Source organism: Myotis lucifugus, unplaced genomic scaffold (assembly GCF_000147115.1).
Source record: "Myotis lucifugus unplaced genomic scaffold, Myoluc2.0 scaffold_15, whole genome shotgun sequence".
NCBI lineage: Eukaryota > Metazoa > Chordata > Mammalia > Chiroptera > Vespertilionidae > Myotis > Myotis lucifugus.
In genome coordinates, this window is record NW_005871063.1 from 10,289,268 (window position 1) to 10,306,643 (window position 17,376).

Genomic DNA, 17,376 nt, shown 5'->3' on the forward strand with positions numbered 1-17,376 from the left:
TTACTTTGTATCTGCTCCAAGATACTGTAACTTTTCAATGTACTATTTTTACATTGTATTTCTGATGTTTAGAACAGAACCTGGCATCAAGGAGGTGCTCAAAATATATTTATTAATTAAACAATAGAATCTTAATACCAATCACTCTCACGAAACTGTACACTCACTGAGGACAGAAGCTACTTATGTGCTTGATTAGCATTGTTTTTTGAGTGCCTGTCATATGGTAGTCATTGAATGCTTTTTAACTGCTTGAATAAAAATAATATTGTAACAGCACAGTTTTACCAATGGTAGAATTTCAGCAATGAGTGAAGCTATCAAAAGGAAAATGCTCATAAGAAGCTGATGATGACAAAAGGTAAATGCATTTGATAATTTGGACACTGATATAGCTTTTAAGGCCAATTTAAGTTTAGGTGCATAATGATGGCAAATTATAATTGACTAAAGAATCAGTGGGAGACACAGTGACAGAGGTCTAAAGCATCAGCATGATTTCGTAGATATTATTCCCAACACCTGGTTTCCCTTCATTCTCTATGCCTTGTTGAAGTTTCCTGCACCATCATGTTAACTAGGACTCCCATGCCTCTCTGCCCTGCACTAAAAGACTCCTCTTCACTAACGGTGCCCAGATCGGAAAGCACTGGCCTCTTCTTGTTCATCTGTGTGTGAATGAAGCGCTAGAAATCTGAAAGTTATGAGGACAGGTCCTTGCTTAGAGTGCAGATCATTGCTCTGAAGTTTCAAAGTTGTCTACATGGAGGTAATGTTTGGATCTTCTTATTTAAATATTGAAATTGGGAAGTATAAGTAAATTAGGGCTGGTAACTGTGATGTTTTCCTTACCTGTCAGAATTTTTCTAAGCTTAATGATTTTTAAAACATTAATAAGACAATATAGCTTGTACCCTAGTGGGTCTGCTAAGGATAAAAAGGAACACCATGCCGCAGAAAGTGTGATTCAGTGGTTGAGCGTTGAGCTATGATTTAGGAGGTCGCCATTTGATTCCCTGTCAGGGCACATGCCCAGGTTGTAGGCTTGATCCCAGTAGGGGTGTGCAGGAGGCTTCCAATCCATGATCAATGCTTCTCTCTCACCAAGGTTTCTATCTCTCTCTCCCTCTCTCTCTAAATATCAATTAAATAAAAACAACAACACTTTAAAAAAAAAAAAAAAAGGAACACCATGGAATTGCAAAAGCCAGGAAGTGTTGATGTTATTCAGGAAGTGGCAAGAAATCTATGAGCCAGCCCAATAAAGATCTTTTTTCTAAACTGGTCACAACAACAACAACAACAACAACTACTTTGGGTTCTAGCATTGGCAAGAATTGGGACTGTGACTCAGCTACGGTTGGCTTTCTCTTTGATTTACAATTATACCAGCAAATAATCCTTGCAAAGAATAAACACAGAATTAAGAATGCAATTGAGTAGATGCTCCCTGAGGCTTTGTTTTATTCCACACAAGGGCTGAGCCAAAATTCAGAAATACCCGAGTCCCATGCGGAGGGAGAAATCCTCCCAAGCAGCACACAGGGAAGGACGTGGAATTTTAGTCCTTAATAACCATCTGGGTGGGGTCATGCCAGCACTGAAGGGCCAGCCCTCTTGTTTTAGTGACATTCTTGCTGCTCCAAAGACATCTACTTCTATATTTCTTGTGCTTCATCAGGCCAATCAAATTTCCCGTACAGCCGGCTTGACAATGGCCTACCACACACATCATTTGGAAAACTGCCCCCAGCAGATGGGAGAGGAAGCTCATCTCACAAGTACTCAGTTTAAGAAAAAGAACTGGATATCAGCTAACAGAGAATAAACAGTCCTTAGGTAGTAAAAAAAAAAGGGATCAATATTTTGCTCATCGTATACGAAAGAGCAAGTCCACAGAAATCAATTAATTGTTTGTACTTAAGCTCTTGGCAATCTAAAGTAGATAGTGAATGAAAAAGATTCCTAAAAAAGTAACATAAAATCCCACCCCCAACCTACAAAAGCAAAAACTATATAAAACAGAGGGAACTTTGACCTCTTTCTCAAAACTGAAAATTCGTTTTTTAATATCTTTTATTGCTTGACCTGGAATAAATATCATATAGAAATACAGCAATTTCTTTCGGTGCAGTCTAAAAACAATAACATTGCAATGTATGTAATCAAACATACATGCATTAAAAATATATCTGCTTATCAAAATTTAATCATAAAATCTAATAGTGTCCTAGCCTGAAAGTTTTCTCTCTCCATGGTTTTCATTTCTTTGTGGAGCTATACTTTTAAAATCTGACAAATAAAATTAATGAGGCCACAGATTATACTGTGTTGTGAGCAAAATGACAGAGTATCCATTTTATTTTCAGGTCACAGTTAACCTTATTTCTATTGCTTAGGTGAAATCACATAGGAAACAAATCCCAGAAATTAAAAAGTTATTCCAGGGGAAACGTCCCTCTGCGATGTCTGAAGCTACTCATAAGTTTAAAAAGCACACTGGCCAAGTAGACTACTGTACCACCATGGATGAATCCACTTGAAGGTAATGTCTTATATGTCATGTTTTCCCTCTAAGAAATGCCTTCATTTATCTTATTAGTTGATTTGTGCTAATATGGAAAGAATGGAGGAAGGAGAAGGTTATGGGAAAGCAAAAATCTAAACGCCTGACCAACTACTGTTGAATTGCACCTGGAAATCATGAGTAAAACACCTTCTATAAGCATTTTTTTCACATCTCTTTTGATAAGTACTTGATGTGGTTAAGAAAAATATTTCTGTTGTCACTGGCACATCATCCTTTAAATGAGACTGAGAAGGTGACACAGCACTGGGAAAATAGACTAGCTTATTTTCTATTCTCTCCACTGTGTTACCTCTTGGCCTTCTGTTTACCTCCTATAAGCCCTCAAAGTCTACAGGCTTGTTCTTGTCCAATACAAACCATAACCCTGATCCTTCTACTTCTTTATATCCAGCTTTAAAACTGAATGCCAATAATCAATTAATGGAATGGGTCAGAAATAAAACAAAAACTTAAATCTAACTTAAGCTGCTAATATTGGAGAAATAAAGTTCCAATTATTACACTTGGTCAAACCAAGAATAATCTCATTTTCTAAAAACAGAATAACATGATTGAATATTATCTCCAGAAAAAGCACATACAGTTATTACTGTTATACACCAAGGGGAAAACATATACTAAAAGACAGGAGCTTGTTCAGAATCAGTATAAACTATATTGAAAATGGACAGAGAGGAGGTAAGAATAATGTATTAGAATGAAGGAGGTGTTCACTTACCTCTCTAACAGAGTAGATTTAAAGATTTAAAAAAAAAACATTTTTGATCCAGGAAGACATTTGATGAGACAACTCATCACCTCCCAATCAAAAAAAGAGCCATTTTCAAATTTCACTTATTTATTTAGTATTTTTTAGATACTTGTTTTGTACACTGAGAAAATAAAAACTGGAGACACAATGAAGTGCAAGTAAGATGAGAAAGAAATGCTGACAGAAAGGGAATTTGAAGCAGCTTCATGTCAGAGAAACATTAGATTGGAAGAGAAAAGAGTGACAATAGACATTCTTGAAGAGATAGAGGGGGGCCGTGTTATGAAGCATTGTCTAAAAGCATAGGTACACAGAAGGTGGGGAGTGATGGAGAATAGGGTTGAGGCAATTTTGGATATTAATAATTTTTTTAATCCTTACCCAAGGATGTGTCTAGAGAAAGGAAGGGAGAAATGGAGGGAGGGAAAGGAAGAGAGGGAGAGAGAGAAAGGAACAAAGAGAGAGGGAGAGAGCACGCAGGATCAGACCAGCAACCTAGGCATGTGCTTACAAGGAATCAACCTGTAACCCTTTGGTGTACGGAACAACAAAGGACACTCTAACCAACTGAGCTATCTGGCTGGGACTGATATTAATAATTTTTAAATTAAAACCCAAATTTAATTTAAATTATTATGCCAATACCAAAAATAAAAATAAATGATACAAACAGGAAGAGGTTAAATATACCAAGTTTTCCTTTTCTTCAGCAAATATGAAGCATAGGTGGCAGGGCTTTATAAGGAAGCTACTTGTGGAGAATGGAAAGGAGAAGAAAACGCGGGCACTTAGAATCATCAGGGTCAGAATGAGACAGGAGATCACAAATGTATGATGACACCCGTTTTCATGGTTTTGTGATTTTCAATAGCATTTAGTACTCCACGCAAAAGAGCAAAGCCAGATTGCTCAATTGAGAAAGGGTAAGGATTTTCTTAGATGTAAAATGGAAGAAAAAGAGTACAGAGAAATGAAGATTTGGGCAAAAGAGGTATTTAAGTTTTAATTTTTTTTTTAAATATATTTTATATCAGGGTCAGAATGAGACAGGAGATCACAAATGTATGATGACACCCGTTTTCATGGTTTTGTGATTTTCAATAGCCTCCTGCACATCTCCTACTGGGGATGTGCCTGCAACCCAGGTACATGCCCTTGACTCCAGGAAATACCAAGATTCAGAACGGAATTTATTGCCTGACATGGAAGAGGTATTTACGTTTTATCCTAGTTCTTCTTGCCTGGATAGTAAAGAGAGAGGGTGAATGAAAAAAAATCATGGAAGAAAACAAGGTGTGTCAAGGTACTGGAGATTGATGGGAGGTAGAGAGATCAAGGTGATTGATTGTTGATTGGTAATTCATGATTTTAAAGATGAGATGTTCCAGGAAATACCAAGATTCAGAACGGAATTTATTGCCTGACATGGAAGTGGAATTTCTGTAGGGTATTAACTGACTTGTCAACTTATACCAGTGATGCCGAACCTTTTGAGCTCGGCGTGTCAGCATTTGGAAAAACCCTAACTTATCTCTGGTGCCGTGTCACATATAGAAATTTTTTGATATTTGCAACCATAGTAAAACAAAGACTTATATTTTTGATATTTATTTTATATATTTAAATGCCATTTAACAAAGAAAAATCAACCAAAAAATGAGTCCGCGTGTCACCTCTGACACGCGTGTCATAGGTTCGCCATCACTGACCTATACACTTAACCAATAATAATGATGACAGCATATATTGATAAAGGAAAATTGTCATTCAAATTTCTAAATCTGAAGGAGTAATAAGATGATACTGAGGGGGTAGGTGATGATATTATAAAATTCAAAGAAAATTAAAGCAATAACTCTTGAATGAACTCTATGTTTTCTATGTCACATCCCAAGCAGCTGAATGGAGTCACACATTGAGGTAAATGGTTTTCACTGTAAATTTGTAATAGTCTACCTAAATGCCACCCCCCCCCAATAATGCTCAAATATTAGCAGATACATCTGGCTCATAACCTCTCCAAGCTTTTCCAAACTTTAAACTTTCTTCACTTTATTCAAATTCTATAAAAAAAAATTAAATTCCAGAAATATCCTCAATTTAGCACTAACTACAAAACCCACACAGCTATCTAGATTGCTCCTTTCTCTCTTCCTTCTCTTTTTTAGAGAGGATGTTACTTCTGGTCAAAATCAACCCATACCTCATATGTCTTTGATCCTATTCAACTGCATGTTCTGAAGTATCTGTTAAGTGTCTCTTTTCTGTATTTTTAATCACATCAACTACTCGGGTAATTTAAACACATTAAAAAACTCCCATCTCAGAAAAGTAAAAGCTCCTTCAATCTTCTTTCATTCTCCAGAAACAGCTGTACAGTCTTTTAAACCTTCTGTCTTCATTTCTCCTCCACACATTTTCATCTAGGTTTCATCCCAATCACTACAGCAGAGCATTCTTAGCTCAGATCACCAATGATCTCCTTGTGTTGAAATCCAATGGATATTTTTCATTCCTCATCTCAATCTCTCAGCATAATCCAGCAGTGAGGATTACTTTGTTTTTCTTATGTTTTCCCCCCTGGTCTTCGGAATACCACACATTTCTGTTATTGTTTTCCTCCTCTGAGACCATTTATTTTCATTCTTTACAATCCATATACTCCAATATACTCTAAAAATATTAGATTTCACCAAGATGTTTTCCTAAAATTATCTTCTCTCTCACTTTATATTCTTTTCCTACTTCAAAGGAATCAAGTACTATCTGTACCACCAAGGATTTATCTCTTTCCCATTTGCTGCTCTCATCTTTTTATTCATGTAGCCATTTGTTTATTCAAGAGTTATGCTTGTATGAATGAAAGGAGTACTGGCTTTTATAATAGGGTAAAAAAATAATTACCTCTACACATCTTTGTAAGTTAGTTTATTGTCTTTATTTTTTTATATTCCTTTCCCTCAAGATCCAGCTCAAATTCTAAATTATCTGTAATTAATTTCTTAATCTCTTACACTCCTATAGCATCCTACGATGTACCTACTTCTATTGCTGCATGTAGCCCATGGTGTTACATTTCTACATCCATGTATTTCCTCCAACCCCCTAATTTAGGACTAGAACCTGTCAATGCCACACATTCTAGTCAACATTTTCTTCCCAGAACCTATTCAGATATACCATAGGTGCTCAAAAAATTTTAAATGAATTAACTGAATGCTGATAGGCCCCCAAATTGTATTGTAGGATTTTCAAAGAAAAAGTACTAGTCGTTCCCAGGAGGAGGAATTCTGTGATTAAATAAGATCAGGGAAGTTCGTGCTAAATCCCACTCCTGGAGATTCCAACACACACTTGCATCTGAGGAACTATAAGAAGTCCTTAAAATAGAAAACTATTTAACTTTGTTTAATGTTTAGATAAGAAAAGCTTTCTTTCCCTTGTCTTTTTTTAACACGGATATTAGCGTTCCTCAAACAATGTTTCCATATGTCTTAACACAGTTTGGATTTTAACCATTAGGATCAGCAAAACAGATGTTAAAGAACCAGAGAGCATGCACATTCTCTCCATCCCGGATGTTCCCAGTGGTAGGTTATAGCTGCTAATTCCTGCAACATGGCTTTCTTTAACATTTACTGGAGAAGAAATTTTGATCAATAGAGAACTACCATATTATTGATATACTAGAGGCCTGGTGCACAAATTTGTGCATGGGTGGGTTCCACCTGGCCCGCCCCGGGCCGTGGGAGGTTGGCTGGTCAGCCCCACCCCCAATCAGGCCTGTTGGCTGGCCCCAGTGAGTGTCATAGTGACCAGTCGTTTTGGTCATTCCGGCTACTTGGCTTTTATATATATAGATACATCAAACAATACCCTTATTGATTCTTTTTTTCACTATTATTGTTTCTTTTTTACTAATTTCAAGAATTAAAGAACATTGCCTAACCATAAAGAATAGCGATATTATCACAGCTACATTGAAACCATTGGTCTCATTTTTTTTTAAAGTGCTCTTAGAAAGATCATGTAGTTACAAAAACACCAAATGCACCACCAAGCTGTTGTGCAGGTGGCCTGAATGAAACTCAAAAACCTCACCGCTTCACTTTCACACTGTTTTACAGTAGCATTTAGAGTGCATTCAAAACCAGGGACCCAAAACAGAACAATAGTCCTCCCCTGAAATGGCTTTCATGCTATGCTTTCTTCCATGTGTGACAGCAAGAGGACCTCTATTTGGCAAACAGAAATTTCTGACATGTGGCGTGGCAAGTAACATTACGGAACAATAAAGCACCCACCCTGGTAATCAGAGCTCTTATTAAGAACAACAGGATAGCAAAGTGACTCATCAGCCTGCGTGCTCTTTCTGGAGTCTAGTCATTTGGGGCAAGTGTGGGGAAGTTACAAGTTGTTTATGCGCTGCCCAAAATGACAGGCAAGAGAAGTTACTAAGCAACATTAAGTACTTGCATTTTTCTAATCTTTAAAGCTGCCACAAGCTGAATAATCTTATAATATAAAGGTAAAGGAAAAAAGAATGTGGGAGGCATGTTTTTGACTGAATGAAAATGTTTTGCTCAGTAATTCTAAAATTCTGATTCACTCTGAGTTCAATTGTCTTGATTTTAAGGATTAGTTCTCATGTATAATCCCCTTCTCACCATCAACACCAGAATATAGATAATAATAATAATAATAATGCGTAACAGGAGGGTGGTAGGGTTCCACAGTGATTTCAGCTTTTTCTTTCATAGCACTTATTATAACCAAATAAATCAGGTACTTGCCTTTTTTTTGGAGTATTTGCTTCTATATTTCTCTTTCATTGAAGTCCCTTCAGTACTGTGGGTACTTGTCTGTTATTTTACTCTTCCTCCCCTGAGCCTGGCACAGAGTAACCCATCAATGTCTGAAGGATGGAATAGGATATGGGGTCATGGTGTTCACAATTCTGTTTCTTAAGGTGATAGTGTTTAATAACTCTGTCTACTTATATAAACCTCAGACTCCCCAGAAGTAGCTGAGTGTTGCTTACAATCTCTAAAATACTTGCTGTGAAAGGCAGGCATGCCAGAATTCCCTAGCCCTAACTCCTTCTCATTAAGGACCCAGCAAAGGGATTCCTTGGTCAAAAGCCCAGAAAGAAACATTTCCTAACATTCTGTCTCAGCAAAACAAGTTGCTGAATAAAGTACAAACTCATCTTTTCAGCCTGAAGTTCTGTTTTCAGGTCAAGGATCCTGCAATGCTTTTCCACAGCACCTCTATTTCTCCCTCCTTTCCAGTTCAGTTATTTCAAAAGGAGTCGACTGAAGTAGTCATAGAGTTCCTCCCATAAGAGGTCACATTTCCCCGGTGTGCTCAGGGACAAATAGCAGAGTAGTCAATATAGATAAAAACAGAATATCATTTTGTACTATTAAGTGGATAATAACTGTGACTTTTAAAAATGTCAGAGGAAGAAAATGAAAGAACTTTCATTATGGTTTTAGGGAAGGGGAAGGGAATGAATTTCTGAGGGCTCCTTGGGCTCCAGCAACTCTCTGGAGGGTGTTTACATGTGTTATCTAATTTATCTTCATTAAAAGTTATCATTTTTTGTAGTTCAATAAAAACCTTTTGGGGAAAATAAAGAAGACCCTATATAAGTAGGGTGTTTATTACAACATTTAATAGGTTTTATGAGTCTCATAAATATTTATTAATTATAAAACTAAAATTAAATCTGCTTTTAGATTTAGATTCTATTTAGAATATCTTCTTTGCTATTGATACTTTACTTTTTACTTGAGACAAAATCCCAAGTAAATAGAAAATAATAAATTGAAAGTATTTTTAAAATATGTTTTTATTACATTCACGGAGAGGAAGGGAGAGAGAGAGAGAGAGAGAGAGAGAGAGAGAGAGAGAGAAACATCAATGTGAGAGTGAAACAGGGGTGGGCTGCCTCCTGCACGCCCCCTACTGTGGGATCAAGCCCACAATTGGGGCATGTGCGACCAGAAATTGAACCAGCAACCTTCTGGTGCATGGGACAATGCTCAACCAACTGAACCACACTGGCCAAGGCAAACTTTAAAGATTTTTGAGTATTCATGTGCTTTCTGTTCAAAGCCCCTTATATGCTATTAAATCATGTAATTCTGCAAATTGGATATCATTTTCATTATCCCTGTTTTACAAAGAGAAATGTAAAGCATAAAATTTACGTTACTTGTTCAAGGTCATCCAAGTAGTAAATATGTAAGGTCAGGCAATTTGAATGCAAAGAGTAAGTTTTAACCCCTATATTACAGTGCCTAAGAAGGGAATGATGAAATTCAAATGAGCATCTTTGCATATTGAGAAATTATACATCGAGTCACTATCTCCACATCTTAATCCACAATTCCATCATCATGAGTAATCAAACATTATAAAAGCCAAGACCCTTTAAAATAAAATAAATTCTATTTTAAAAGAAGGCCCAGCTACCTCATTCTGAGATTACTATGTTTAAAGAACTACAACGAGATTTTAAATAGTTATAACACTTCTAATCCCATCTGTTATTTCATTGGTTTAAAATTGAATACTTGATACTTGTGGATTAGAAAGAGAATAGAGTTGATTGATCCAAGATGAAACTTTTAATAAAAAGTTATTATATTTGGAAAACCAAATATATGTGATGTCCGTTCAGTTAACATGGTTATAATAATCAAATATTAAATGAAAGAAATTTACACAATCATTAATAAGTAAAATCCAAATTATCCCATAAACTGAAAATGCTTCTTTGGGGGAAGGGAAGTAAGGAGTGATTTTCCTACCACTACCCATTTCTACATTTTTCTTTAGTGGTATCCAGTTTCTAATGTCTGCTCACAGATATGACTCAATATTTGTCAGCTACATCTGAATCAAAATCTTCTCAAGATTCTTCCTCAAAGGAAACAAGGGCTTAAAAAACAATTTTTTAAAAGCACCATTTTACAGCTTCACTCTATTGTCCCACAAGAGGAAAACATCTTTTATGAACCACTTATTCTAATATTTGTTCCTCCCACCAAAGATACATTAGTGCCAGAAATTAGTTATCATTAAAATTTTCAATAATGTGACCTAGAAATGAATATGCCAACTGTCATATTCCCAAATACTGTGCCCTATATTTTAAATATTCAATATTATCCAGCAGGGATGGGGAACATCCAGCCCATGGGCAGTATAAGGCCAGCAAAATCATTTGGCCTGGCCCTGCCAGGACATTAGCAGGGAGTTAATTAAATGTTTGAGCAAATATAGCAGGCTAATTTTTAAGTTGATAATTACGTAATTATATATGGCCTGTGAATGATGTTATAAATATCCAAATGGCCCTTGGCAGAAAAAAAACAAAACACAAAAAACGTTTCCCACCCCTATTATAAAGGATGGTAACTGTCTTTTGAGTAATTTTATACTAATTATAAGTTCAACTAATTAAAATATACTATCTGCCTCAGACCTTGGAAATGCATTTAAAAGACCATTCTATAACGTTTGGGGGCTAAAGATTGTGGTAGTGGAACTACCTATCTCTTCAGGGAATTGAACTAGAGCTTTGAATTCAGTTTATAAAACAAGTGTTTACTGTCCAGCCTGTGTGGCTCAGTGGTTCAGTGTCCACGCATACACCAAGAGGTATGCCGCTCAATTCCCAGTCAGGGCATATGCCTGGGTTGTGGGCTCAATCCCCCAGTACAGGGCATACAGGAGGCAGCCAATTGATGTTTCTATCTCTCCCTCTCTCTTCTTCTCTAAAATCAATAAAAACATATTTAAAAGAAATAAAAAGAAGTGTTTACTGATCTCCAATATTGTATTAGAAACTATGCTCAGCACTAATGTTCCAAAGATAAAGTTTGGTTCCCTTCCCCAAATGTAGAAACTAGAGTATTCCACCCCTCTGTGGCATACTCACAATAAAAGCCTACACAAGTTTCAGTGGAACCACAGCGGGCAGTTGGGCCAGTGGTAGATCCCAAATAGGATCTCAGAAGGTCATGAAGCTTAAGGGATAAAGACACATCAGGTAAAACACTAATGAAGTGAGGGCAGAGGAATTTGGGAGTCAAGAAAGAAAATAAAGAGATAGCTGTAAGCAGAGACAAAAGAGGTGAACAAACTGGAGTGACTCAGTAGTTGAGTGTCAATCTAGGCACCAGGAGGCTATGGGTTCAATTCCCAGTCAGGGCATATGCCTGGGCCTATCTATCGTTCAGTCCCACAGCAGGGGGTATAAAGGAGGCAGGCAAACAATAAAATATTGGTTGATGTTGATGTTTCTCTCTCATCAATGTTTTTATCTCTCTCTCTCTCTCTCTCTCTCTCTCTCTAAAAATCAATAAAACATTTTTTAAAGGTGAACAAACAACATCAACTGTAGAGGGTTATAACAAACCAGTGATAGTTAACAGTGAGTGGACTTTGAACCTTTTGGTTAAAAGCATGGGTTCTAGAGCCAGACTTCTGATTCATGCCCCAACTTTATTCCTACTCATTTCTAACTGTAAGTCATTTAACCCTGTTTCCTCTTTTGTAAAACAGGAATCAGGATGATAAGTGTATTTTCAAGATTAAATGTACAAGATGCTTATACAAGCAATGTACTAAGTACTTAATAAAAGTTCCTGTCATTATTTTTAAACAACGAGAAGAAGAGCACTCTGGCCGGTGAGGCTTAGTTGGTTGGGCGTTGTCCTGTGCACCACAAGGTTGCCAGTTCAATTCCAGGTCAGGGCACCTGCCAGGGTTGCAGGCTCCATCCCCAGTAGGGGGTGTGCAGGAGGAAGGCAAGAGATATTTTACTCTCACATCAATGTTTCTCTCTCTCCCTCTCCCTCTCTCTAAAAAAATCAATAAAAATATTTTTTAAAAAGAAGAGAGCTGAAGACCCACATTCAAAAATCATCTCTATTCCTAACTTTAACCTGTAGTGTCATAACAATGTGATTGTATTTTCAAATATATGTGTGTGTGTGTGTGTGTGTGTGTGTATGGCAATAGTTCAGTAGCACCAACTTTCCTTATGAAGCATATATATATACATTCATACTCTGATTTGGGATGTAACAGCTTTTGTGCTCTTTGGTCTGTACTGATTGGCATATTGCCAATACCAAACAACTGAGTCAAAGACATCTTGTTTCAAACTTACAATATAGATTCTCTGTGAAAAAGTAAATCCTTCATTTCAAATTGTTGACTCAGATAACACTTTAAAAAGAATTGCAGCTGTTTAAATTTAGTGTGCTGAGAAAGACCAATCTTAAAATATTATTTGGCTTTACGCCCATTACTTTTTTTTTAATCTTATTCCTTGTTAGTGCCTGTCTTCTATGATAAAAAGACAAGTGACAGTAATCATGTTATTGTCCTTAACACTTCAAATTTTTACCTAAATGAACCATTTTGTTTTTATCCCCATCAGTTAAAGATGTCTTTTTTTTTAACTGGCAAATTTTCTAAAGTGATTATGCAAGAACCAGTGATATTTTCATGCACTGTTCTACCTCTTCAGTCATCATCTGGCCTTTCTCCCCTACTTTCCTTTGAATCATTATTTTTACTCTTAAAAAAAAATACGTAAAGATCATCTGAAGATAAGACTAATCTAATTTCCATAATCAGACCTTACAACTATTTAAAGAGAAGTTTTCAGTCTATGCTACATCTGTGACATTAAAAATCACACACAGCCCAAAGAGTTTGTTTTTAGGACTCCCACAGGACACAGAATCTAGACCAGATCTCACACCAGCCTCCCACCCTGTGATCCCTTTTTTCCCTTCATCCCTCTTGGTGTTCAGAACTTCCAACTCCTCTTCTCCCATACTAACTCCCATCATCTTTCTTGGCAAAGATGCCCCAGCTTTATTTCCACAGTTCATGAAGCCAGAGCAAAGCACTAAAATTGGAATGGTTGAGTATGCCAAGTTTTCGGGTCAATTTAGGTTCTAATTTAGGTAGATCTAATCTTGGGTATCAATAGAGCAGGGAATTCTGCCCAGACTGGTATGATTTCTCAAGCACTCTCAACAATAAACTCCCTGAACTTGATCCATAACAAAATGAGGTGGCAAAGTGTTAGCCTAGTCACACGTAGGGGCTAATCCCAGCCCACCATTGACTAGACATGTTCCTTTAGGCCAGTGATGGTGAACCTATGACACGCGTGTCAGAGGTGACATGCGAACTCATTTCTTCGGTTGATTTTTCTTTGTTAAATGGCATTTAAATATATAAAATAAATATCAAAAATATAAGTCTTTGTTTTACTACGGTTGCAAATATCAAAAAATTTCTATATGTGACACGGCACCAGAGTTAAGATAGCTTTCAAAATGCTGACACACCGAGCTCAAAAGGTTCGCCATCACTGCTTTAGGCAGTTTGTTTATTCCTCTGGGGTTGAGTTTCTTATGAATGAGAGAGAAAGGCATCTCCGTTATCCCATATAGACAAGACATTCAAAGTGTTTAACCCAGTTCCAGCCAAGAGTGCACTCGCAATAACTGGGAACTATTCATGCATTGGGTGGCAAATCATACATGCAAATAACCGCAGGAGCTATCAATGAGTTGAATTTACTTCATAATTAATACCCAAGAGTGAGCAGGTGCAGGGGATTCTCACTTGAGGTAAGATTTTGTGTTGGTGCTTTGCAAGAGAGAGAGAAAATGCCAGAGATGGGAAAGGGGCAATTGGAAGTGGCTTCTTTAAAATTTTTGCCTGGAGCTTACTCCAGGCAAGTGCTCCTAGGCTAAGAGGTATTACTTTTAAAAGGATACTGCAAAGTAGCATGCCTACATAAGTGCAGTTCTGTTTCTGAAGTCAGCCAGGAGGAGAAGCATTTAGATAGGATATTCTTACAATGTCATTCCAAGTGTCTATGTCAGCATCATCGTCATTATTAGTAGGCAGAATTAGATTGAGGGACCAGAAATTATCTCAGTCTGGCTAGTCTGGCTACAAGTACATATTCCTTCTTTCAGTGGTGTGCAAGGAAAACCAGGAGTCATAAAATACTTGTCCAATTCAGACACTACCCCAGCAAACTTTACCAGTGGTTTAAACCTTAAAATAATTGTTCCATTTCCAAAATGGGTTTGAAAATCTTCTCAGACATAACATGAGGTTTGCCTACCATTAAAACAACCAAAATATGAAGCAATGTAAGTCCCAAAACTCAAACTCCACCTACCTAAGTCTCTATCTTAAAGAAGTTCTGATAAATTCCTATTCAAAGCAAATTCCTGTCAACTCCAATCATGCTCTCAACATGATTTTTCTTCTCTTTAGCTAAATACCCAAGGTGCAGGTAAATACCTGTTCTAGGGTATCAAAGGACTGCCTACAACTTGCTCCAACTATATTCTTTGAGTTTTTATGTAGATATTTCCTTTTCTTTTTTATTGCTGTCTAAAAGTTTTAGCTGTCCTCATACATGAACTATCATAACAAATATATTCCCTGAAATATATATTTACTCAGTGACGTGCAAATTCATATGTCGAGTTTTTGCACTGAGAAATTATGTGTTTATGTGGGATGAATTGCCTCTAACAAATTGGATATTTCAACAATGGCGGAAATATTATATCTAGAGATACCCGACACGGGTAGGCAAAGTAATGCATTACATTCAGGATATATTATGTTTATTAAAATAATGAAAATTAGGTAGGTTAGAGAAAAAGGTAACACAATTTAAAACAAAAATAATAGGATAAGAGTGATTCTTAGTTTCCTCTTTTCTATTGACGGAGAATTTCAGAAGCATATACTCTGCATTTCACAATAGTTATTTCATAAGTTTTGATACCCCTTTATCCTATAGAAGTTTTGGTAGCATGTTTAAGTATCCAGCTTAAAACTCCGCGTACTAGTTTGGATAACCTGTTTTTCTTTTTTTCATAATCCTTCTTGGAGAAGATTATAATAATACAGTAATTTCTTCAATGATCCTACAACTCACTCTAACAGTTTTCCATAATATAGCCTTTCTGCTTGAGGAATTCTTTTAATTTTTCTTCATTATTAAAATCTGGTCAGTGTAAAAGAGGACTGATTAGATACTCCAAGTTTTTTAAATTCATTATTTATGGTTTTCCTGATAGAAAAGACCCTTAGTGTTTTGCTGGCATTCACATTTGCTTTACAACGGGCTGGCCCTGGCTGACCTATTTTTACCTTCTTTTAGAAGAGTTGGTTATCTGCAGCTGGAGCAACCAGTTGAGGTTGTTTTTTAAAAGTTTTTAAAGCCTTCGTTTCTTTTTTTCTTTTTCTTTTTGCCAGTGCACACAATGCTGCTTAGTTCTAAGAATACAGTCATCAGTTAAAACCGCCACTTTGAAGTCACAAGGAAGGGACCCTTTAGCAAGGAGAGGAAATGAGTGCAGTCGTGAGAAATCAGGGGAGCCCTCGCGGTCCACCCACCCAGGAGTATTTGAATGTTTATCATATCATCAGTGTCGCCCAGGCTGTTGCCTAGCAGTTATCTGGAGACCTACTTCACGTTTCATTCTGATTCAATAAAGTAAATCTAAGACTTTGGGGTTTTGTTTGCTGGCTTCTTTCTTTTACAGATGAGCAATCAGTCCGCAAGGAAACTTCTCACAATTAGCACAGCCATCTGAGAGTCAAGGCCGGCCGGCCTCTTCGCCAGTTTCCTTTGGAAAAGCAACTTGCACCCATGAGTAACTTTCCGGAGACCACTCTGGCCAGGCCATCCACCGCGCAATGCCCGTTTCGTGGCCTCAGATCACAATGGACAGGGGGCTCTCTGCCTGACCACCAACCAGGGCATCGGTCTGCAAATACCTGAGTACCCGATGGCAGCACAACGAGGGCCAGCGTCGGGCAGGCAAACCCAGGTACCATCTCCCGGGGAAGCCAAAGCCCTGCTTTTCTAACTTTCCTGGCCATTTCTTCTCGGCTTCCCTTCCCCCACCCCGCCTACCCAGAAGCCACTCCAACTGCTACCCTACCCACGTCGAGTGGAACTTACTGCAGCGCGATGCAGGCGAAGGCTGGGCGCATCTCGGCGGCGGGAGCAGCGGCTGCTCCGGGAGGAGCGGGGACTAGCCAGCTCCCGGGATCCTTCCCATTGACACGCCCGGCTCAGCACCAGCTCCCTCGCCGCTCTGCGTCCCCGGAGGAGTGGCGCTTCAAGAACTCCGCTCGCAGCATCTCCTCCTCCCTCCCACCCCCTCCCAGATCACACTAGTGCCGGAGGAGATGGAAATCCACTCCCAGCCCGCAGCGCAGGCTGCCCGCGGCTGCCAGCCCCCGAAAATTTGCAACTCAAAAGCAGCGGAGCCTGAAAGTCATCTTGGACATCCCCCCTCACCCCCCGCCTCCTTCCCCCACCTCTCACTCCTCCCACTTCCCTCTGCTCCCGCGGCCACCTCCAGTCTCCCACTCGAGCTAGTTACCAGGAGGATGGCTGTATGATCCACACCAACAAGCATCGCAGGGAAACGGCATTTGTCAGGGATGAAATACCTGTTGTCCGTGACTCATGCTGTTCTCGCGTCGCTTCGAGTCCTTGATTTACATCCAGACGCTCGGATATTGGAAATCTGGGGAGTGAGTGAGTGTGTGTGTGTGTGTGTGTGTGTGTGTGTGTGTGTTGAGGGGGAGGCAGTCTGCGTGGCTGCCACAGCCCTGCCTCGCTCTGGCTGCCGCTGCTACTATTGCCGGTGCAGCTCAGAGAATAATGAGACAGGGAGGCACGCTTTAGAGCTGTTGAACTGCGGGACCCCTTGCAAGACGAGGCAGGAGACTGTGCAGGTAGGAGTGGCTATTGTTGGGACATGAAGCTCCATTCAGTGCAATTACTGCCATTCAGGATACATTTCCCCTCGGACGGGAAACCTGAGACCTGTCTCCTCTCTCTAACTCTAGTCCTTGATGGCTCATTGTTCATCAATCACCTGCTTCACCCACTTCCAGTGACTGTAATAGCGGCGCACTCTCTTTCCACAGTCCGACGTGGTAACCT

The 17,376-nt window shown here is 38.5% G+C and overlaps 1 protein-coding gene across 1 annotated transcript in view; it reads right to left on the reverse strand.

Moving 5' to 3' along the window:
* Positions 1-16,449, reverse strand: part of DGKB (diacylglycerol kinase beta) — a 508,498-nt gene extending 492,049 nt beyond the window's left edge. Inside the window, exon 1 of the mRNA XM_023750675.1 lies at positions 16,381-16,449. The gene's annotated coding sequence lies outside the window, so the exon portion shown is untranslated. The remainder of the gene's footprint in view (positions 1-16,380) is intronic.
* Between the last annotated feature and the right edge of the window lie 927 nt (positions 16,450-17,376).